The following is a 24,546-nucleotide window of genomic DNA, read 5'->3' as shown; positions in this document are numbered from 1 at the left end:
TTGAGTATTATATTTCCATGAGGGCAATGAGATTAAATGAACTCTGTTTCTTATATTTAAGAAATTATCAATGCAAAAATTCAAAATCATTATTAAATTATTAGTATAACATTATAAATACAATGTTTAGTCTTAGGAAATGTCAGGAAAAATTTTGAACAACTTTAAAATGCAGAAAATATTGGTGGTATATTGTTGAGATTACCCATTCAAGTGATCTACATCTTTCATGGTCTTTGAACTATTTTGAAATTTTGTAAGTTATAGAAAAATGATAATAGTGCAAATGATTCCTGTTCATAAAATGGCAGTTGTGTCCAGTGAAATGCAATTGATTATTGCCCTGAGGAGAGACCTTTTAAAGAATCTTTTCACAAATTTATTTTAGAATTTGGTTCCTACGTAGGTATGGATCTTGAAATTTTCCTTTGAACAGTTTTTAATGGTTTCCACATTCAGTATTGAGTTAAAATCTTTGACACATGTTCATCTTATATTTTTATAAGTTATGATTTTGCCATTTGCTAACAATTATCTATTAATATGTTTATGAATTAAAACAATGGATGAAGATTCAGATCAACAATAGTCAGGTTCCATTAAAACAAAAACTACTACAAAATTTTTAAAGAATTGTTATCAAGAAATGTCAACTAAGATGTGAATTCTTTTAAATATATTAACATACAATATTAGTTTCACCAAGAAAAACCTTTTAACAAGTCATTTCTTTACTGAGCCATGGGTTTGCGAGCTCAGCTTTGCACATAAATATTAATAACTCCCCACAATCAATATGTGTCATACATATCATATTTTTCAATAATTTAGAATTAAATACATATGGGTTTTAGATATCAGCATTATACTTAGATAGTGAAAGATGTAGAGATATATATTAATACTATTGCAATATAGTACAGTCATATTTCTCTTCTCTCCTCCCCAACTTGCTCCCTTCTAAATCCTATTGCAACAAGTCTAAAGAATATATTTTATGATACAGATACAATATGGGGGAATTTACTTCCAAATATCCTCAAATTTGTTTTTCTGACACCGTAGTTATGTTTTGATGTATGACTGGGCAACGTATAAGTGTATCTACAAGAGTAGATCCTCTACCATATGACCCAACAATCCCACTCCTGGGCATATACCTGGAGAAAACCATAATTCAAAAAGATACATGCACCCCAATGTTCACTGCAGCACTATTTACAATAGCCAGGACATGGAAGCAATCCAAATGTCCACCAACAGAAGAATAGATAAAGAAGATGTGATACATATATACAGTGGAATATTACTCAGCTGTAAAAAAAGGAACGAAATTGTGCAATTGCAGAGACGTGGACCTAGAGACTGTCATACAGAGTAAAATAAGTCAGACAAAAACAGGTATCATATAATAATGCTCATATGTGGAATCTAGAAAAATGATACAGATGAACTTATTTGCAAAGCAGAAACAGAGACACAGACATAGAGAACGGACGTATGGATACCAGGGAGAAAGGGGATGGTGGGATGAAGTGGGAGAATGGGATTGACATATATATACTACTATGTATAAAATAGATAACTAATGAGAACCTACTGTATAGCACAGGGAACTCTACTCAATGTTCTGTGGTGACCTAATTTGGAAGGAAATTAAAAAAAGGGGATATATGTATACATAAAACTGATTCACTTTGCTGTACAGCAGAAACTAACACAACATTGTAAAGCAACTATACTCCAATAAAAAATTTTAAAAAATAAAAGAGTAGATCCTCAGTGTTAGAGTGTGCTATGTGAGTGCAAAAGAGCTTATTCTCCCTGGGAATGGCCCACATTGCAGAACGATTTTGAAATTTCAGCTTCAAACAAATACTATTCTTTCTAAACTGAACAATTCTTGAGCCTTAATACATGACAGCTCTACTGCCTAAGTTAGATCTATGGTGGCCCATGGTTGCTGGCTGAGCAGCATTAAGGTTCAAGCCAGTGGAGCACTCACTCATGGCAACAATCTTTAGGGTACTAAAATATCCCTGGACTGCTAAACAACCACTGGAAGTAGCTGTTGATGAAGAAATGTAGTAATCAGCCTAAGAGGATGTTAAGATGGGACTCTTAAAATTTGTGTCTACTGAAGAGAGAACATTTAATGTGACACACTCCACATTCCAAATCAAGTGCAAAACCTCTAACGTGGACTTGTAAAGTAGGTGATGTTCAAATAGTCCCTTAGTTCAGTGATTCTCAATTAAGAGCAATTTTGCACCCTATGGGATATTACCAATGTTTAGAGACATTTGTGAAGTTCAAGACTTGGGTTTTGGGGGAAAGCTGCTACTGTCATCTAGTGAGTAGATTTGGAGCTATGTTAAACATTCAATAACGCACATGATAGACCTCTATAAAAAATTAGCCCAAAATGTTAGTAGTGCTGATTTTCAGAAACCCTGGCTTAGCATAAGAATTTTCTTTGTTTGTTGAAGTATAGTTGACACACAATATTATATTAGTTTCAGCTGTACAACAGCTCAACATTTATATACATTACAAAATGATCACCACAGTAAGTCTATTAATCTGTCACCATATAAAGTTATTAAATTATAGTTGACTATATTCCCTATACTGTACATTACATCCCCATGTCTTATTTATTTTATGACTGGAAATTTGTATCTCTTAATCCACTTCAACTATTCTGTTCATTCCCTACCCTGTTCCCTCTGGCAAACACCAATTTGTTCTCTGATCAATTAGTCTGTTTTGGTTTGGTTTGGTTTGGTTTTTTGATGGTTTTCTTTGTTAGATTACACATATAAGTGAAATCATGTGGTGGTATTTGTCTTTGTCTGTTTGACATATTTCACTTAGCATAACATTCTCTAGATCTATCCATGTTGTTGCAAATGGCAAGAATCCATTCTTTTTTATGGCTTACTAATATTCCATTGTATACTTATATATCACATCTTCTTTATCCATTCATCTATTGGTGGACACTTAGGTTGCTTCCATATCTTGGCTATTGTAAGTAACACTGCTATGAACATAAGTATGCATATATGTCATCCAATTAGCTTTTTTATTTTCTTTGAATAGATACCCAGAAGTGGAATTACTGGTAGTAGTATTTTAATTTTTTGTGCCACCTCCATACCATTTTCCATAGTGGCTGCACTAACTTATATTCCTACCAACGGTGTACAAGGGTTTCTTTTTCTCCATACCCTCACTAGCACTTGTTATTTGTTATCTTTTTGATAATAGCCATTCCGAAAGGTGTGGTGTGATATCTCATTGTGGTTTTGATTTGCCTTTATTTCCCTAATAATTAGTAGTATTGAGCATCTTTTCATTTTCCTGTTGGCCATCTTTATGTCTTCTTTGGAAAAATGTCTATTCAGGTCCTCTGCCCATTTTAAAATTGGATTTCTTGTTCTTTTTGAAATTGAGTTGTCTAAGTTCTTTGTATATTTTGGATTTTAATCTTTTATTGGATATAGCATTTGTAAATATTTCCCATTCAGTAGGCTGTCATTTTGTTTTGTCGAAGGTTTCCTTTGCTGTGCAAAAGCTTTTTAGTTTGACGTAGTCCCATTTGTTTATTTTTGCTTTTGTTTCTCTTACCTGAGGAGACAGATCCAAAAAGATATTGCTAATATTGATGTCAAAAAGTTTACTGCCTATGTTTTCTTCCAGGAGTTTTATGGTTGATTTTACATTTAAGTCTTTAATCCATTTTTAGTTTAATTTTGTACATGGTGTAAGAAAGTGGTCCAGATTCTCTTTTACATGTATCTGTCCAGTTTTCCAACAACATTTATTGAAGAGACTGTCTTTTCCCCATTTTATATTCTTATCTCTTTTGTCATAGAGTAATTGACCATATAGGTATGGGTTCAGTTCTGGGTTCTATATTCTTTTCCATTGATCTATGTGTTTGTTTTTGTACCAGTGCCAAACTGTTTTGATTACTGTAGCTTTGTAGTATAGTTGAAATCAGGAAATGTGATGTTTCCTGCTTTGTCCTTCTTAAGATTGTTTGGCTATTTGGGGTATTTTTTTGATTCAATATTAATTTTAGAATTATTTTTTCTACTTGTATGAAAGTTGCCATTGGTATTTTGATAGGTATTTCACTGAATCTGTAGCTTGCCTCTTTGTATAGAAAGGTGCTCCATAAATAATAATTGAAGGAATTAATAAATTAAGGAATCCTTAATGTTGTGTGTTCAGTGATAGGTGAAAGAACTCTGGTCTCTTCCCTTATGTAGCACACAGTCTATTAATATAAACAGATTGAGTCCTAACAATATGATTGCTATTGTACTAGAGATTAGGTATACACAGATGAATAAAACTAACATTGACCTAACCATGATGGAGTTTAAAATCTAAAGTTCCAGAATAATGGTGAATCATGGCAGAAAAATAATGACCCTGATATCAGTTGGAATATTATCAGAGTGTCACAATTAAGCATGATAGTTTCTGGAAGTTTCTAGTAGATACTCTATATTGTCATGAAAATCATTTGAAACTTTCAAATAAGGCATAAAGGTGGGCAGCAAATCCTTCTGATTCTGTGTAGGGCCAAAGTCACCTGATGATTATCTAGGGGAATGTAATTAAATCAACTCACAGTTTACTATTTATTAAAGGTCCCAGATTCCATGTTAACTTGTAGACTTTCTGGCCCTTTTGTAGAGATGCAAATAATTTTCCTCTGGTAAAACAGATAACCCTAAAGATTTTATGGCCCTTTTAGACATAAACCAGTTTTGTATCTAATCCAGAAATCTTTTCCTAGCATTGCTTTTATACACCTAATCCATAATGCTCTCCAAACTGACCATAATATCTTATTTATTCTCTCTTTAAATAATGAGTTAAATAAAAGATTGATGGGTATTTATTTTATATTTATCTGAGAGTCATGACTTTTACCTTTTTGAAAATTACACCTAACAATATCAAGTTTAAGGCAAATACATTTTTTTTTTTCACACACACACACACACACACTGTATTTTATTTTACAAGAGATAAATCGACTGACACCAAGCATTGTACATGGATGACCACAACAAAAGCAGCAATGATTGCAATTACGAAACATGAAACACACTCATACTATGTCATAATATTGACATTCAGTCCAGTAATCCTCCACTGTAACAGCTCCTTTACTTTGCAGTGAAAATTGATTTGTATATTCTTTGCCTCTGAGTCCTTGTGGGATTTTTTTTTTTTTTTTTAAATTCAGACAGAAAGTCACAAAAATTATACTCATCCTCATCAGTTCACTCAGTCCCATGTAATTAATTTTTTTTTTTTCATCTTGATCTTTTGTTAGCACTTTTATGAGTTCATCAGTTTTTCATTAGAGTTCTGAAAATGCTTATTCATTCAGTTCAGCAGTACAGTCCGTTACCAGAAACCTGTACTTGTCAGAGTCTTTTCCATGAATTTCTTGAAGATGAAACCCTTTTATAGGAACATATTTGCAAAATCATCAGAGTACACCCAGAACTGTCTGTAAATGACAAAAGACTTAAAAATGACCACGGTTAAAGATTTGATGAAAGTTCATAATAATGCAGTTGACAAGAAAATTAGTTATTTCTGAGATATACATTTTAAAGTAATAACTAGGATTATTACTTATAACATTATACCAGAACATATAAGATTTTTAGAAATTTCATGTAATGTCTGAAACATTTATGTTAACATATTTCCATACATATTTCCATACAAGTACAAATATAAGATTTTTAGAAATTTCATGTAATGTCTGAAACATTTATATTAACATATTTCCATACATATTTCCATACAAATACAAATATGATTTTTAGAAATTTCATGTAATGTCTGAAACATTTATATTAACATATTTCCATACATATTTCCATACAAGTACAAATATAAGATTTTTAGAAATTTCATGTAATGTCTGAAACATTTATATTAACATATTTCCATACAAATAACCCAATGAAAGTTTAGTATTAGTTGTTTTGTTTGTTTTTTTATACTGCAGGTTCTTATTAGGCATCAGTTTTATACACATCAGTGTATACATGTCAATCCCAATCGCCCAATTCAGCACACCACCATCCCCACCCCACCGCAGTTTTCCCCCCTTGGTGTCCATATGTCCATTCTCTACATCTGTGTCTCAACTTCTGCCCTGCAAACTGGCTCATCTGTACCATTTTTCTAGGTTCCGCATACATGCATTAATATACGATATTTGTTTTTCTCTTTCTGACTTACTTCACTCTGTATGACAGTCTCTAGATCCATCCACGTCTCAACAAATGACTCAATTTCGTTCCTTTTTATGGCTGAGTAATATTCCATTGTATATATGTACCACATCTTCTTTATCCATTCGTCTGTTGATGGGCATTTAGGTTGCTTCCATGGCCTGGCTATTGTAAATAGTGCTGCAATGAACATTCGGGTGCATGTGTCTTTTTGAATTACGGTTTTCTCTGGGTATATGCCCAGTAGTGGGATTGCTGGGTCATATGGTAATTCTATTTTTAGTTTTTTAAGGAACCTCCATATTGTTCTCCATAGTGGCTGTATCAATTTACATTCCCACCAACAGTGCAAGAGGATTCCCTTTTCACCACACCCTCTCCAGCATTTGTTGTTTGTAGATTTTTCTGATGATGCCCATTCTAGCAGGAGTGAGGTGATACCTCATTGTAGTTTTGATTTGCATTTCTCTAATAATTAGTGATGTTGAGCATCTTTTCATGTGCTTCGTGGCCGTCTGTATGTCTTCTTTGGAGAAATGTCTATTTAGGTCTTCTGCCCATTTTTGGATTGGGGTGTTTGTTTCTTTGATATTGAGCTGAATGAGCTGTTTATATATTTTGGAGATTAATCCTTTGTCCGTTGATTCATTTGCAAATATTTTCTCCCATTCTGAGGGTTGTCTTTTCGTCTTGTTTATGGTTTCCTTTGCTGTGCAAAAGCTTTGAAGTTTCATTAGGTCCCACTTGTTTATTTTTGTTTTTATTTCCATTACTCTAGGAGGTGGATCAAAAAAGATCTTGCTGTGATTTATGTCAAAGAGTGTTCTTCCTATGTTTTCCTCTAAGAGTTTTATAGTGTCCAGTCTTATATTTAGGTCTCTAATCCATTTTGAGTTTATTTTTGTGTATGGTGTTAGGGAGTATTCTAATTTCATTCTTTTACATGTAGCTGTCCAGTTTTCCCAGCACCACTTATTGAAGAGACTGTCTTTTCTCCATTGTATATCTTTGCCTCCTTTGTCATAGATTAGTTGACCATAGGTGCGTGGGTTAATCTCTGGGCTTTCTATCTTGTTCCATTGATCTATGTTTCTGTTTTTGTGCCAGTACCATATTGTCTTGATTACTGTAGCTTTGTAGTATAGTCTGAAGTCAGGGAGTCTGATTCCTCCAGCTCCATTTTTTTGCCTCAAGACTGCTTTGCCTATTCGGGGTCTTTTGTGTCTCCATACAAATTTTAAGATGATTTGTTCTAGCTCCATAAAAAATGCCATTGGTAATTTGATAGGGATTGCATTGAATCTGTAGATTGCTTTGGGTAGTATACTCATTTTCACAATGTTGATTCTTCCAATCCAAGAACATGGTATATCTCTCCATCTGTTGGTATCATCTTTAATTTCTTTCATCAGTGTCTTATAATTTTCTGCATACAGGTCTTTTGTCTCCCTAGGTAGGTTTATTCCTAGGTATTTTATTCTTTTTGTTGCAATGGTAAATGGGAGTGTTTCCATAATTTCTCTTTCAGATTTTTCATCATTAGTGTATAGGAATGCAAGAGATTTCTGTGCATTAATTTTGTATCCTGCAACTTTACCATATTCATTAGCTCTAGCAGTTTTCTGGTGGCAGTTTTAGGATTCTCTATGTATAGTATCATGTCATCCGCAAACAGTGACAGTTTTACTTCTTCTTTTCCAATTTGTATTCTTTTTATTTCTTTTTCTTCTCTGATTGCTGTGGCTAGGACTTCCAAAACTATGTTGAATAATAGTGGTGAGAGTGGACATCCTTGTCTCGTTCCTGATCTTAGAGGAAATGCTTTCAGTTTTTCACCATTGAGAATGATGTTTGCTGTGGGTTTGTCATATATGGCCTTTATTATGTTGAGGTAGGTTCCCTCTATGTCCACTTTCTGGAGAGTTTTTATCAGAAATGGGTGTTGAATTTTGTCAAAAGCTTTTTCTGCATCTATTGAGATGATCATATGGTTTTTATTCTTCAATTTGTTAATATGGTGTATCACATTGATTGATTTGCGTATATTGAAGAATCCTTGCATCCCTGGGATAAATCCCACTTGATCGTGGTGTATGATCCTTTTAATGTGTTGTTGGATTCTGTTTGCTAGTATTTTGTTGAGGATTTTTGCATCTATATTCATCAGTGATATTGGTCTGTAATTTTCTTTTTTTGTAGTGTCTTTGTCTGGTTTTGGTATCAGGGTGATGGTGGCCTCATAGAATGAGTTTGGGAGTGTTCCTTCCTCTGCAATTTTTTGGAAGAGTTTGAGAAGGATGGGTGTTAGCTCTTCTCTAAATGTTTGATAGAATTCACCTGTGAAGCCATCTGGTCCTGGACTTTTGTTTGTTGGAAGATTTTTAATCACAGTTTCAATTTCATTACTTGTGATTGGTCTGTTCATATTTTCTGTTTCTTCCTGGTTCAGTCTTGAAAGGTTATACCTTTCTAAGAATTTGTCCATTTCTTCCAGGTTGTCCATTTTATTGGCATAAAGTTGCTTGTAGTAGTCTCTTAGGATGCTTTGTATTTCTGCAGTGTCTGTTGTAACTTCTCCTTTTTCATTTCTGATTTTATTGATTTGAGTCCCCTCCCTCTTTTTCTTGATGAGTCTGGCTAATGGCTTATCAATTTTGTTTATCTTCTCAAAGAACTAACTTTTAGTTTTATTGATCTTTGCTATTGTTTTCTTTGTTTCTATTTCATTTATTTCTGCTCTGATCTTTATGATTTCTTTCCTTCTGCTAACTTTGGGTTTTGTTTGTTCTTCTTTCTCTAGTTTCTTTAGGTGTAAGGTTAGATTGTTTACTTGAGCTTTTTCTTGTTTCTTTAGGTAGGCTTGTATAGCTATAAACTTGCCTCTTAGAACTGCTTTTGCTGCATCCCATAGGTTTTGGGTCGTCGTGTTTTCATTGTCATTTGTCTCTAGGTATTTTTTGATTTCCTCTTTGATTTCTTCAGTGATCTCTTGGTTATTTAGTAACGTATTGTTTAGCCTCCATGTGTTTGTCCTTTTTACGTTTTTTTTCCCTGTAATTCATTTCTAATCTCATAGCGTTGTGGTCAGAAAAGATGCTTGATATGATTTAAATTTTCTTAAATTTGCTGAGGCTTGATTTGTGACCCAAGATGTGATCTATCTTGGAGAATGTTCCGTGCGCACTTGAGAAGAACGTGTAATCTGCTGTTTTTGGATGGAATGTCCGATATATATCAAATAAATCTATCTGGTCCATTGTGTCATTTAAAGCTTCTGTTTCCTTATTTATTTTCATTTTGGATGATCTGTCCATTGGTGTAAGTGAGGTGTTAAAGTCCCCCACTATGATTGTGTTACTGTCGATTTCCTCTTTTATAGCTGTTAGCAGTTGCCTTATGTATTGAGGTGCTCCTATGTTGGGTGCATATATATTTATAATTGTTATATCTTCTTCTTGGATTGATCCCTGGATCATTATGTAGTGTCCTTCCTTGTCTCTTGTAACATTCTTTATTTTAAAGTCTATTTTATCTGATATGAGTATAGCTACTCCAGCTTTCTTTTGATTTCCATTTGCATGGAATATCTTTTTCCATCCCCTCACTTTCAGTCTGTATGTGTCCCTAGGTCTAAAGTGGGTCTCTTGTAGACAGCATATATATGGGTCTTGTTTTTGTATCCATTCAGCCAGTCTATGTCTTTTGGTTGGGGCATTTAATCCATTCACGTTTAAGGTAATAATCGATATGTATGTTCCTATGACCATTTTCTTAATTGTTTTGGGTTTGTTTTTGTAGGTCCTTTTCTTCTCTTGTGTTTCCCACCTAGAGAAGTTCCTTTAGCATTTGTTGTAGAGCTGGTTTGGTGGTGCTGAATTCTCTTAGCTTTTTCTTGTCTGTAAAGCTTTTGATTTCTCCATCAAATCTAAATGAGATCCTTGCCGGGTAGAGTAATCTTGGTTGTAGGTTCTTCCCTTTCATCACTTTAAGTATATCATGCCACTCCCTTCTGGCTTGCAGAGTTTCTGCTGAGAAATCAGCTGTTAACCTTATGGGAGTTCCCTTGTATGTTATTTGTCGTTTTTCCCTTGCTGCTTTCAATAATTTTTCTTTGTCTTTAATTTTTGCCACTTTGATTACCATGTGTCTCGGCGTGTTTCTCCTTGGGTTATCCTGTATGGGACTCTCTGTGCTTCCTGGACTTGGGTGGCTATTTCCTTTCCCATGTTAGGGAAGTTTTCGACTATAATCTCTTCAAATATTTTCTCTGTTCCTTTCTCTCTCTCTTCTCCTTCTGGGACCCCTATAATGCGAATGTTGTTGCGTTTAATGTTGTCCCAGAGGTCTCTTAGGCTGTCTTCATTTCTTTTCATTCTTTTTTCTTTAGTCTGTTCCGCAGCAGTGAATTCCATCATTCTGTCTTCCAGGTCACTTATCCGTTCTTCTGCCTCAGTTATTCTGCTATTGATTCCTTCTAGTGTAGTTTTCATTTCAGTTATTGTATTGGTCATCTCTGTTTGTTTGTTCTTTAATTCTTCTAGGTCTTTGTTAATCATTTCTTGCATCTTCTCAATCTTTGCCTCCATTCTTATTCCAAGGTCCTGGATCATCTTCACTATCATTATTCTGAATTCTTTTTCTGGAAGGTTGCCTATCTCCACTTCATTTAGTTGTTTTTCTGGGGTTTTTTCTTGCTCCTTCATCTGGTACATAGCCCTCTGCCTTTTCATCTTCTCTATCTTTCTGTAACTGTGGTTTTTGGTCCACAGGCTGCAGGATTATAGTTTTTCTTCTGTTGTCTGCCCTCTGGTGGTTGAGGCTATCTAAGAGGCTTGATGGGAGGCTCTGGTGGTGGGTAGAGCTGACTGTTGCTGTGGCGGTCAGAGCTCAGTAAAACCTTAATCCACTTGACTGTTGATGGGTGGGGCTGGGTTCACTCCCTGTTGCTGTGGCGGTCAGAGCTCAGTAAAACCTTAATCCACTTGACTGTTGATGGGTGGGGCTGGGTTCCCTCCCTGTTGGCTGTTTTGCCTGAGGCAACCCAACACTGGAGCCTACCCGTGCTCTTTGGTGGGGTTAATGGCAGACTCTGGGAGGGCTCACGCCAAGGAGAACTTCCCAGAACCTCTGCTGCCAGTGTCCTTATCCCCACGGTGAAACAGAGCCACCACTCGCCTCTGCAGGAGACCCCCCAACACCAGCAGGTAGGTCTGGTTCAGTCTCCCCCAGGGTCACTGCTCCTTCCCCTGGGTCCCGATGCACACGTTACTTTGTGTGTGCCCTCCAAGAGTGGGGTCTCTGTTTCCCCCAGTCCCGTCAAAGTCCTGCAATCCAATTCCCACTAGGCTTCAAAGTCTGATTCTCTAGGAATTCCTCCTCCCGTTGCCTGACCCCCAGGTTGGGAAGCCTGACGTGGGGCTCAGAACCTTTACTCCAGTGGGTGGACTTCTGTGGTATAAGTGTTCGCCAGTTTGTGAGTCACCCACCCAGCAGTTATGGGATTTGATTTTACTCTGATTGCGCCCCTCCTACCGTCTCACTGTGGCTTCTCCTCTGTCCTTGGACGTGGGGTATCCTCCTTGGTGAAGTCCAGGGTCTTCCTGTCAATGATTGTCCAGCAGCCAGTTGTGATTCTGGTGCTCTCGCAAGAGGGAGTGAGAGCACGTCCTTCTACTCCGCCATCTTGGTTAATCTCCAACGCAAATACATTTTTATAACTACTTGACTAATAGGTTTTTATTTTAATCAAGAATGATTATCAAAATTTTATCAATTTATTATCTATAACATCTAGCAATATGGTAAAAAGTTTCATTTTAATATCTTAAATATCTCTTAAATTAGTGAAATATTATATAGCTCTTTTTAAAGCTGAGCCACCCTTATATTTATGATATAAATAATATGTTTTAAAAGTATTATATTAATATACTCCTAGATTCAATTTGGTAATACTGTATTTAGAAATTTTTTTGTCTAAATTAGTACTTAAGTTTAGTTTCTTTAATTTTGTGTATGATACTTGTGATTTTTGTTTTTGTAGAAATGGTTGGTGAGCTTCTATTCCCCCCCCCCCCACCAATATTCTGGAATAATTTAAGCAAAGATGAATGCTGTCCTATGTCTTTGATGATCTGATAGAATTTTCTTTTTGGAAAAATATAAATCTCTATTACATTTTTAATTTTCTCTATGGATATTGACCTACTCAGTTTTCTACCTGATATTAAGTCCTTTTAAAAATATAGATTGTTTTAGTACATTGTCCATTTTATCTAGATGATCACATTTATTGATATCATGATATAAGTGGTATTCTTTTATTAATTTAAACATATTATGTAAGAAATACTTGTACACATATCTGTGTACAATTTCATCCTGATGGGTGTTTATGTGTGTATGTGTGTTTTATTTTATATGAATGGATAAGAATAAGCATATTTTTCTATATCTTGCTGGTTTACGTCTCAATTTAGACTGTGCCCCTCAAATCTCTCCATGTCAGTTTATGTAAATTGCCTTCATTTTTCTTTTAATGGTGCATGTTTTACATAGGGTCTAGAGGTTATTTTTATAATTACTTTTATTAGATGCAGTGTGCTTTTTTTTGGACTTCTTCAAAGGTTAATTTTCAGCTTTATATCTTATTTTAATATTTATTAGCAATTTTAATATACCTTCCATGTGATATTCTTAATTACATCCCTTTTAACAAATCCTTATCCTACATGGTTGTAAATATATAAGGCTTGTAATATCCAGTGGGCAGAGAAAATAATGTGCTATTTTGCCACTCCCTTTAATTTTACTTGGGTTCCTAATGTTTCTGCCCCATCTATGATTTTTTCCATCTTTTTTTAAAATTATCTTTGCTTTGAATCAGTGTCATTCCCTGGAAAATAAAGCGACATAATTCCATAGAAGGATTGCTGACTGCAAAATCACATTATGCTTCATATCATCACATTTTAAAAGTAACAATTAGAGGTGATGACAGGGTGTTCTACAAAATATATATTGCCTCATAATGAAGCAGACATATTAGAGAAAAACCTTGACAAAATGCCACCCCTATTCTCACAATAACTCCCTGCCTGGATTTTTCATGCTAGCCAAAAGAATGTTAACACATAGTCAACACTCAGAATTGACATTTCCATGCTGAATAATTACATTTTTAAGCCAAGATTATTTTAGTTATAAGTAACAGAAACCGATTTAAAAATTATTACAAAAAAGCAGGAATACAGGGATATCCTATGGATTTTAACTGCAGGAAGCTTTTCCCAGTGTCTGTGGTTAGGTACCAGGAATCCACCAGTAATTGAGGCAACTGCTGTTTCTGTTTCTGTTTCTCTTTTTCTTTCTCTCTCACTCATGGAAACTTAACCACTTATCTCACTTATCTGTTTTTCTACATGCTTCATTTGTTTTTCTGAAGAATGTTTTTCTCTACTTCCCCATACCAAACAATCATTTTACAGGTTCTGTTTTCAAAAGTGACTAGTATTCACTCATAAGCCTATTAAAAAAAATTGCACTGGAATAGTTAAACAAGCAAGGAAGAGTTTATTCAAGACTATTGTAAAAGGAAGTGAGATTGACCTCAACTCTGCTGCAACAAAAGATAGTTTTAAGTGCTGGGGTGAGCTCAGTACTAAGTACTGGGTGGAAAAGTACTAGAGGATGTTAGTGGGGGTGTTGATCAGTAGGATGTGTTGAGCGTGATGAGTTATTCCTGAATTTGCAAATGTTTTCTCTGTGATTAGGCCCCATAAGTTTGCTAATTGGCACCCACTGAAGTTAGCCTCCTCATCTTCCAAAGCAATTGGGAGAAAGGGGTGCTGTCTTCCTTGATGTTTGCCTTTCAAGTGGGTGGCTCTCAGGTCCTTGAGAAAAATGTTCCTGGTTTATAAAACTGGCGGGAGGCTGGGAGAAGACTTATGCACCTTTCAAAGGGGCAGAGAAATAGTTTTAAATTACAAGTTTTCTAAAGTAAGTGCTCTAAGGAAAGGGAGGTCAGTAGCCTGTAGTCTGGAAGCAACATCGCTAATGTTTAGTCAAGCTGAGGGTAATGTTAAGACCCTCTTGGGCAAGTCCAAAGTTGCAAGCATCTTTCAATCAGGATTCCAGATTCTCAAGTGAGTAAAATTGATTTGCTCATGAGAGATTTCATGTCTAACCCAGGTCCAATCAAAATTAGCTATTCAGGGCTTCCCTGGTGGCGCAGTGGTTGAGAATCTGCCTGCCAATGCAGGGGACACGGGTTCGGGCCCTGGTCTGGGAAGATCCCACATGCCGCAGAGCAACTAGGCCCGTGAGCCACAACTACTGAGCCTGCGCATCTGGAGCCTGTGCTCCGCAACAAGAGAGGCCGCGATAGTGAGAGGCCTGCGCACCGTGATGAAGAGTGACCCCCACTCGCCGCAACTGGAGAGAGCCCTCGAAGAGAAACAAAGACCCAACACAACCATAAATAATAAATAAATAAATAAAAATTAAAAAAAAAAATTAGCTATTCAAGTAGTATAACATGGCTTTCAGAGGAGGGCAGTTCTCAGAGGCATGGTTTATAGCTCTGCAGGTCTGCAAAGGCAGATACTGCAAACATTTGCTGCACTATTGCCCTGAAATGATTGTTTATCATTTTGCAAGTTTAAAACATTAAAGTTAAATCTCCCAAGAGGCCCATAGAATAAGAAATTTTAAGAAGCAAAGATAATAATGTGCCTTAGTTCTCTGCAACCAGTTAACAGAATACGCATGTTGACAAAATGTGGTAAAACTGGGAAAAAAATATGTAGTTTGTGTATAATCTAATGAGTGCTTGAGATTCTTTTTCTTTACTTTATTTCTATGAGATGGTATTGTATTTCTCTGAGATTGAATCTCTGAGATTTATTGGCCACAGGATGCTAGATGATGAATATATGAAAATATTGATCAGTCATACTTTCAATAAATATATGAGTGCATTAAGCTAAGAACTGTGTATACACAGATCAGAAGACTCAGACTCCCAAATGGCAATTTTAAAACGCTGTGGAAGAACAAAATAAGACAGATGCCAAGAGTCAGATGGAAATAAAATGGAGGGCTATCCAATCTAGCTGGAAAGGCAGAAGAGAAAGGCAGTTCTCTGAAGGAGGCAATCCTGAACTGAATAGGAGCAAGAGGAAGAGTACCGCATGTGGAGGGTACAGAGTGAGTAAAGAGACAACACAAGGTAGATGGAGAATTACAAAACTTATTGTGCAGCAAGAAATTAAATTCCAGGTCAGGAGGTGATGAGAAATGAGACTGGAGAAATAGGCTAGATTACAGAAGACTCATATATGTCTTATTAAAAACTTTGAATTTTTTATATGCAGATCTTACCAGGTACTGTCCATTTGTGAAAACCTACTTTAGCTCTTGCAGTTGTTCCAAATGTTGTTTCCATCATGGCATATATTAAAAGTAATAAAATTCATGCATCACCTGAAAAAGAGAAGAGGCATCTTTCTTGCCTCAACCCCTCTCCTGCCTCAGAACCCCATCTGGCTGCACCAAGGGCAATGGTAATCAGTTGGCATAACAGTAGTGTGCTGTAGTTGTCCAGTTTAAGGCTTTGGAATGCCACTACTTAGAGGGAAGATTGATGGTTACAAGCTGGAAAGCAAGGAGAGAAGTTTGGGGCAAGGTAATGGCTTATAAGAGCTCATGCTAGAAATAAGAAGTATGACTAAGAGAAAGTAGTAAATGTGCAGAAGATGCATGGACTCATTTAAGAAATGTTTAGGAGTTAAACTTGACAGAGCTTAGTGATTGATGGCTGTGTAGAATGAAGGATAGGATGTAGTCCAGGATGACTCTGCCCTATCATTTAATAGCAATGCCAGAATATTTTTACATACCAGGGCTATAGTTTTTTTCACATTGGATATAGACAAGTTGATCCAAAGTATAGTGGGAAAGAGAAGTGTCAGCAGAAAAAGAGTATGCAGGAAAAACAAAGAAAGAAAGAAATCATGGGGTGTGGGGGGTTAATGTAGAGACTTAAAATACAAGGCATATTTAGGAGACGACAGCAATTAATTCCACAAGGTTAAAGTGGGTGAATATGAGGCTTGGAAGGTAGATTTAGCCCGGTTAGTTGAAAGCTAGAAAGTTCTGCTATAGAAATAGCCAACTGGGGCTGATGGGACTCTCTTCTCATGAAGAGGAAACAGGATTAACTTTGTTGCATTGCTGGACTGAAGAAGCTCCTAGGATCCTTAGATTATTTGAAAGAAGTCCAGAGGTTCAGCGTATGAAATTCAGTCTCTCTCTTTCTCTCTCTCTCTCTCTCTCTCCCCTGCTTTCCTGTAGGTTTATATAATGTCAGGTAAACTATTCTTTACATGGTGGCAATGCAACCCTTCGCCCCTGGCTCCTTAATAACTGCCATCTTAGAAAGAAAGAGATCTTTACTCTCTCTATAAAACTACTCTGAAAATTAGCATACAAATAATGTAACAAATTTATTCTTAATTTCTGTATTTTTGTGCCCTCATGGACCCAAAACAAAATTCATGCACCGCTATAGTTTTGCAGACCACACTTTGAATTGCACTAGGCCTAGTGATATTCCACCATTTCAAAAACCATCAAACCCAAAGCTGAACTTCTCTGAATGTAGTGGGAATGGTGTCTGAATAGCCTTATTATTTGCCTCATCCTATACAAAGGGAGGCAGAGTCCCAGTTTTATAGCCTCACTGGATGGGAAAGTGGTCGGTCCTCAAGATCCTTTCTTTACCAAAAGAAAGGTTTGGACAAAAACAGCAAGTGCCGTTACAATAAGCATAACGAAAATATACATAGGCCCTGCCCTTTCAGGGTGGATTCATTAGAATATTACCCAGAAACAGATATCTAGGTGCAGAGCAGTCCTCTAGGTCTAAGACCTTAGGACAAGTTTGTTCTTTTGCCTTTTTACCATGAAAATGCCTACCCATGATTTTTTCTGCCAGTTACTAACTACATACATAGATCATAAGAGGATGTTTGCTGTTGAGGGCTGATGAAGCGTATACTATTTTATAATATTTTAAACTATTTCCTGGACTCTTCAATTTTAAGTATAAAAAAACGAATAAAAGCAGGTACAATTACAAGATTAAATATTCATGTCAGTAACCTTACAACGTAACAGGTTTTACTGATTTTGCTAAGTGGGAAGAGTCAGTAGAAATGGTCTCCAAACAAAAGAAGCAAATATTTGTTTCATTTAGCTCACTACCTGACTGATGGAAATATATTTCTCACGAGATAGTAAGCAAGTAAGCAAGTGTTTGAGGGAAGGACATTTTGTCTTTGTTCACTACTGTCCTCAGCAGCTAGCTTACTGCCCGTCACATATACAATAGAGATGGAATGAATAAATGAGAACAACTTTCTTTTTCTTTTTTTAGCATTTTTATTGGAGTATAATTGCTTTACAATGTTGTGTTAGTTTCTGCTGTATAACAAAGTGAATCAGCTATTTGTATACATATATCCCCATATCCCCTCCTTCTTGAGCCTCCCTCCCACCCTCCCTATCCCTCTAGGTGGTCACAAAGCACTGAGCTGATCTCCCTGTGCGATGCAGCTGCTTCCCACTAGCTATCTATTTTACATTTGGCAGTGTATATATGTCAATGCTACTCTCTCACTTCGTCCCAGCTTACCCTTCCCCCTCCCCGTGTCTTCAAGTCCATTCTCTATGTCTGCGTCTTTATTCCTATCTTGCCCCTAGGTTCATCAGAATCATTTTTTCTTTTTTTTTTTTTAGATTCCATGTATATGTGTTAGCATACGGTATTTGTTTTTCTCTTTCTGACTTACTTCACTCTGTATGACAGACTCTAGGTCCATCCACCTCCCTACAAATAACTCAATTTCATTTCTTTTTATGGCTGAGTAATATTCCATTGTATATATGTGCCACATCTTTATCCATTCATCTGTCGACGGACATTTAGGTTGCTTCCATGTCCTGGCTATTGTAAATAATGCTGCAATGAACACTGTGGTACATGACTCTTTTTGAATTATGGTTTTCTCAGGGTATATGCCCAGGAATGAAGGAGTACTGCAATCTTCCTCTTTCCTTATTGAATCAGTCAAGGCAATTTTTTTTTTTCTTTTAAAAAAGAAAATAGAAAAAAATATACCGAAGAATAAGAAAAAATCTGTCTCCAGAAGGGAGATTTGTTTCCAAATATTTATAGTTTAATTTTCAACTGGACATATAATGGCTGAACTTCTTTTTCACATTTTACTTTAATAACTGTGAACTTTATGATGTCTAAGGGGGCAAGACAGCTGCCAATCACAGGATAAATGCTTACAGCTTCTTTGATTATTTTTCATCTGGTGACCATTGCTGAAGGATATCTCCTGTTTTCCTCAGTGGCAGAAGCAGAATAAAAACATTTCATTTTATGGCAGCAATTAGATACACATCTGTTCCAGAACTTCCATCTTAAATGCTTAGCCACATAGTCCCTGTGATTTTCAAAATGTCTGTTTGCAACAAGGGAGGTTTTAAGTCACATTGATGTATAAGGCCATGTTGTGAGACATGGCCCTCTTTCACTTTGGTTCAGTGAAAACACAGCCTTTCACTCCTTGAGTAGTTAAAAACCTCTGGTTATTTCTGTTGTGACCAACCTAAGACGTATTATAATAATCCATTTGGCTTTTCATATCTGTTTAACATGTGGTTAAAAGATGTGTTTTCACCTCTATATTCCTAGCATTGAGCTTGGCCAGTATTCAGTAAATCACTGTAGAATGACTAAACAAACGTATGCATCTGAGAATACGAAGAAAACTAAATCATTGAGATTCTTACACCCAGATGTCATATTTGAACATATAGATTTTATTGGGGATGAAACCTGATTTTATTCCCTGTACTAATAATTAAAATAATTAATTAATAAGATAAAATTAAGTATTTTTAAACAAGCACACACATGCACATAAACATTGTCACATATGTATACATTGTGTATTAGCTATTCATTACCACAAATTGATTGGGTTTTAAGAAATAAGATTCTAGGTAAGATATCATAAAACTATTTAATACAAAGTAAAAATGGTAAAAAACTAAAAATAATACGTATACATATACCAATATAATTTTTTTTAAATGCATAACTGAGATCATTATATATCCCTTTTTAGTTAGTGCAGTTTTTTCTTTGTTGCTAGATTCCTGCCCCCCACCCTTTGTCCATCTCTGTATCACCCTAGTTATGGAATTCATTTTAACAGCTGACATATTTTTATCTCCATATTCAGAGTAAGATGTCCTCCTATCCAGGAATAGTTAAGGGAACTTCGTACTCTTTTTTTCTTCTCTCTTTGCTTCTCTAGAAGAAATAACTTCCCATCTAAGTATGGAAATTCCCCTTTATTGATGGAGTCTTTATTTATTTATTTATTTTTTAAACATCTGAGTACAGTGTAATTGATAAACTTGGTTACAGTAACCAGAATTACAAATGATTACATTTAACTTAACATAGCAAATAATCCTAGTTGAATATTTCTCTTTAAGATACCTCAGTGCCCTCTAAAGTATCCCAGAGTTAGCTGGAAATCAAAAAAAACTTTAAGGTTTGATATTTAGGAAGTTTGTCAAAAAGTTTTAAAACACTTGGTCAAATAAGATCATCAGTCACTGTGAGACAGTACTTATTTCTTAAACCAAAGTAGCAAGAGATCTCAAAAGCAAATACAAATCACTTAAAGGCAAAGAAACTCACACAATCTGTTGTCAAAAGCAGCATTTCAAGAATACTTTGGAGGGAGAAACCAGATCCAGTCTTGTTCTAGCCCCTTCCTAATGAAATCCATGTACCCAACTAAATTTAATCCAATCTTAGAAAATCCTGATCATGTATAACTCTTTTCCGTATTTTTCATTCTTCACACCTTTTTTTTAAAATGCTTTTTAAACAAATTTATTTAATTAATTTATTTTTGACTGCATTGGGTCTTCGCTGCTGCATGCGGGCTTTCTCTAGTTGTGGGAGCGGGGGCTACTCTTCGTTGAGGTGCACGGGCTTCTCATTGCTGTGGCTTCTCTTGTTGCAGAGCACAGGCTCTAGGCACGTGTGCTTCAGTCGTTGTGGCTTGCGGGCTCTAGAGCGCAGGCTCAGTAGTTGTGGCACACGGGCTTAATTGCTCCGCGGCATGTGGGATCTTCCAGGACCCGGGCTTGAACCCGTGTCCCCTGCATTGGCAGGTGGATTCTTAACCAATGCACCACCAGGGAAGCCCTTCACACCTTCCTTTACTAAAAACACATATCTTACTTTCCTTAAAAGTTTTTTCCCATTGACTTCCTTTTCTTGTTGACAAATATGCAATAGATATAGAATAAGGTCTTATTTGACCTCTAGTAAACCTAGGTACAACAGGAGTATTATACTTGACATTGATGACTCTAACATATCTATATTAATCAAACCAACAAGCTTAAGCCACCTTCAATACTGGATATCAGTTTACTACTGAATATTTTCCAGATGACATGAACCTGAAATTCATTCTGGCCAGATTATTTTCTATTTCTGAGTATTTATATAAGCACTTAATTTTTTTTAAAGCCAATTAAGTAGCGCTCTTTTACGAATTCATTTTAGGCAATACCATACACCTACAACACACATATAGACACATACAAACACACAAACAAACATAGAGGCCTCATAGTTTCCATTTGAAAATTTCAACCGAGTCAGGTACAACATAAAAGCCATCAGTTACAAGGGGTTGGATTCAAATTGGGCTTCTAGCAGATGGAACACATCAAGGTCACCTATCTAGATGGTTAAACCCTTTTTACTAGTGTTTACAGAAAAGACACTTAAGATGTCTATTTATCCTTGACAAGTCAAGTTGTAAATTACTTTACCCTTTTTTAAATTTCTGGTTTAAAAAGATGGCAGAGATAAGTGTTCCTGAGAAGACCAGATAGGACATTTGCATCTCAATGGTACAGGCAAGTTCCTCTTAGGATGACTTTGTTTCCATTTTGTTTAATATTTATAAGCCTCTTAAGATAAATAGGGAAGGTTTTGGGCATGGTAAAAGAGATTGGTAGGTTTTGGAATATTTTCGGAGCCTCACCTCTGGTCCTGTAAAGACTACATTTGTAAAACAAGGACAGTTTTGTTTTCTTTTTCAAAGAATTGGGTGGCTACCTCAGTGATATTGAAGGACTGACATACCCATTCACCCATGTTGGAAAGTCTTACTTTTCCTCCTTTTGTTTAGGGGAGAAGGCCTCTTCCAAAATTCCTATCAGACTCTGAATATCAGCTATGGTTAGTTTAGTCAGACCAGTGGCCTCCTATTTTGGTAATCTATTTACAAACATTTTTTTGAGGATCTTCCCTAGGTTCAAGAAATTTGTACCTTATATTTAGACACTATATAACCCTTTTTACTTAATAATCACTGGCTGGATATCTTTGGCCAAGCCCGGAACCTCGATATTCCACGTTCCAGGGTCTACTAAGGCTTATCAGAACAATCTAAAGGAGTAAGGGAATGTGCAGAAGTCGGGGAGGCTTGTTTTCCCCCTTGAGACAGGAGAGTTTTTCTGATTCCCCAGGCCTTCAATTACAGGAGAAAGTCCTGGACATAAGGGAACCTCAGTCCATTTTCCCATCCTGTGGCAATAAAGATCTAATTTTAAGAGACCCATTTTTAGGCCATTTTTCTTTGTCATTGGATCATAGCTATAGGTTGACCAGTCATTCAAAATTTTTTCTAAGGGGTTCCCAGGTGGGGGTGGAACCTTAGAGGAAGCGCTTCCCATTCTAGCTTGAGCAGTTAGTAACATGTCTGCACGCTCAAACCAAAGTAACCAAACGAACCCAAACCTCGCCAGCCGGAAGCCACACTCAAAATAAAAAAACAGCAAAGAGATGCCCAGAAATCAAAAACCAAATGGCAAAAATGCCCTAAATGTGACTTTCCAGTCCCACCAGACCTGGGACCTTTGTCCAAAGCGGCGCCTTACAAATGGAATTTCCCTTCACAGTGAGAACTCCCCAAACTGGAACCGAAGTTCCCCAAACAGACAAAGTCAAAAAGGCCACGGTGTGCACTCCGGGGGACTTACCAAATTGCTGGCAGGTGTGTTGCGACATACCAAATGCCCTCTTTCTGATCCTCCAAGAGTTAATGTCTTCTCAGAGTAGATGTCCGGCCTGATGTGGAGAAGGGAAAAGGAAGGTGTCCTCAAGGCAAAGAAAGCCTCAGCAGCTGCTAGGGCGACCTCTCCCCTGATCTCCGCCGCAGCCATGGAGTTCTGCAGCTGAGACGGCGGGTCGGGTGTGATGGGGCAGGGCGCAGTGGCAGGGGAGCCCTGGCGATCTGGCCTCAGATAAATCCTCCAGCCCTCTGCTCTCCTTGGGGAGGGTGGCGTGGAGAGAAATCCCTGAGCAACAGATCAAGCCGAGGGCCCTACGGAGCCACCTGCCCATGAGTCAATCCCGGACGAGCCCCCAAATTTGTTGCCAAAATCTTGGCTCTCTGTGCAGCAATGCCAAACAGAAATGGAGACAGTGTTATGGAGGAGAAAGAGTGGCTCTCTTCCTTTGCCAGGCAAAGGGGGAACACAGTAGGCTAGCGCCTCAAGAACTGTGCCCCCCTCTTTATTTTATTTTACTTTTTTAAATGAAATGTAGTAGATTTACAATATTATATTAGATTCAGGTGTATAACATAGTGATTCAGCATTTTTACAGATTATACTCCATTAAAAGTTATTACAAGATAATGACTATAATTCCCTGTGCTATATACAATATATCCGTGTTGCTTATCTGTTTTATACACAGTAGTTTATATCCCTTAGCCCCATACTGCTAATGTGCCAGAGACTCTCTCCTTTCCTCTCCTCTTTGGTAACCACTAGTTTGTTTTCTATGTCTGTGAGTGTGTTTCTGTTTTGCATATACATTCATTTGTGTAATTTTTTAGATTCCACATATAAGTGATATCATGCAGCATTTATCTTTGACTTATTTCACTAAGCATAATATTGCCTATGTCCATCCACGCTGCTGAAGATGGCAGAATTTCGTTGTCTTTTATGGGTGAAGAGTAGTCCATTGATGGGCTCTTTACTGACACACAGTGCCCCCTCCTCCTTCTCTTTGTCTCTTACTCTCCAGTCTTATGTTTCAGATTTTATTCACATCAGCCATTATTAATGTTCCACAGGAGGACAGGGTGTTCCAGTTATTCTCTGAAAGCCCCAATTCTACTACATGTTTGAAAATACTCATATTATGATTCAGGTGGAGGAAGAGTTTCATTTTTTCTTTTCATCCCTGAGTTGAAATCCTCATTTTTTTGCCCTCTGAATTAAGATGACTCATGCAATCTCTTTTTCAACTTCTCCAGCTTTTGGACTTCCAGTTGTCCTTGTAGTACACTTTTTACTTCCAAACTATAGTCTAGGACTGTGTCCTAGTCACCTTTTATCTCCAGTGCCTGGTGTAGTGATTTATACATTAAGAATATCCACAAAATGGTTTCTAAATAAATGTAGTTATAAATGAACCAATGAAAAATCAACGTTTATTGGACAACTTAAATGAATATAGAAAGTTAGGGCTATTTTCAAACTCTGACAGAAGAATCTCCAACCTCCTCCTTTTATCTTTTTTTCAAATCTATGATTGGACATAAAATAGATTTGGATTTAATTAATGTTAAGAAACTATAAATAGTGACCATGAGTAAGAGCAATAATTCAATGACCATAGTTTTCAGAGAAAACTATTTTATTTATGTTTCAAAACAAAGCTTTAAAATGATTTGGTTTGTTTAATGATAGTATATTTAAAGATAATTAAAATTTTACTTGAAATAATATAAATTATTGAATAATTGAAAGCTATATAAAATATTAATTAAAAATAGTTATCTATCACATAGTGAAATATCTGTGACATAATAAATGTAATATTTAACTTTTCTAATATTTGTGTATCTTACCCATAACTGCTTCCTATCCTCCACATGCCTCTCTTTCTATCCATGAGCTTTATATTTCCCCTGTGCCCTTTATTGCACACGTAATAAAATAAACAATGGGGAATTGAATTCTCCTTTTAAGGAATTAGAATCATTCACCTCTTAATAAATTAGTTATTAGTACTTAATATATGTTAGATCTAACCAGACAGATATTTTAAAGATTTGTATGAAGAGGATTAGTG

The sequence above is a fragment of the Balaenoptera ricei genome, chromosome 8, assembly GCF_028023285.1.
Source record: "Balaenoptera ricei isolate mBalRic1 chromosome 8, mBalRic1.hap2, whole genome shotgun sequence".
NCBI lineage: Eukaryota > Metazoa > Chordata > Mammalia > Artiodactyla > Balaenopteridae > Balaenoptera > Balaenoptera ricei.
This window is presented reverse-complemented; position numbering follows the sequence as displayed.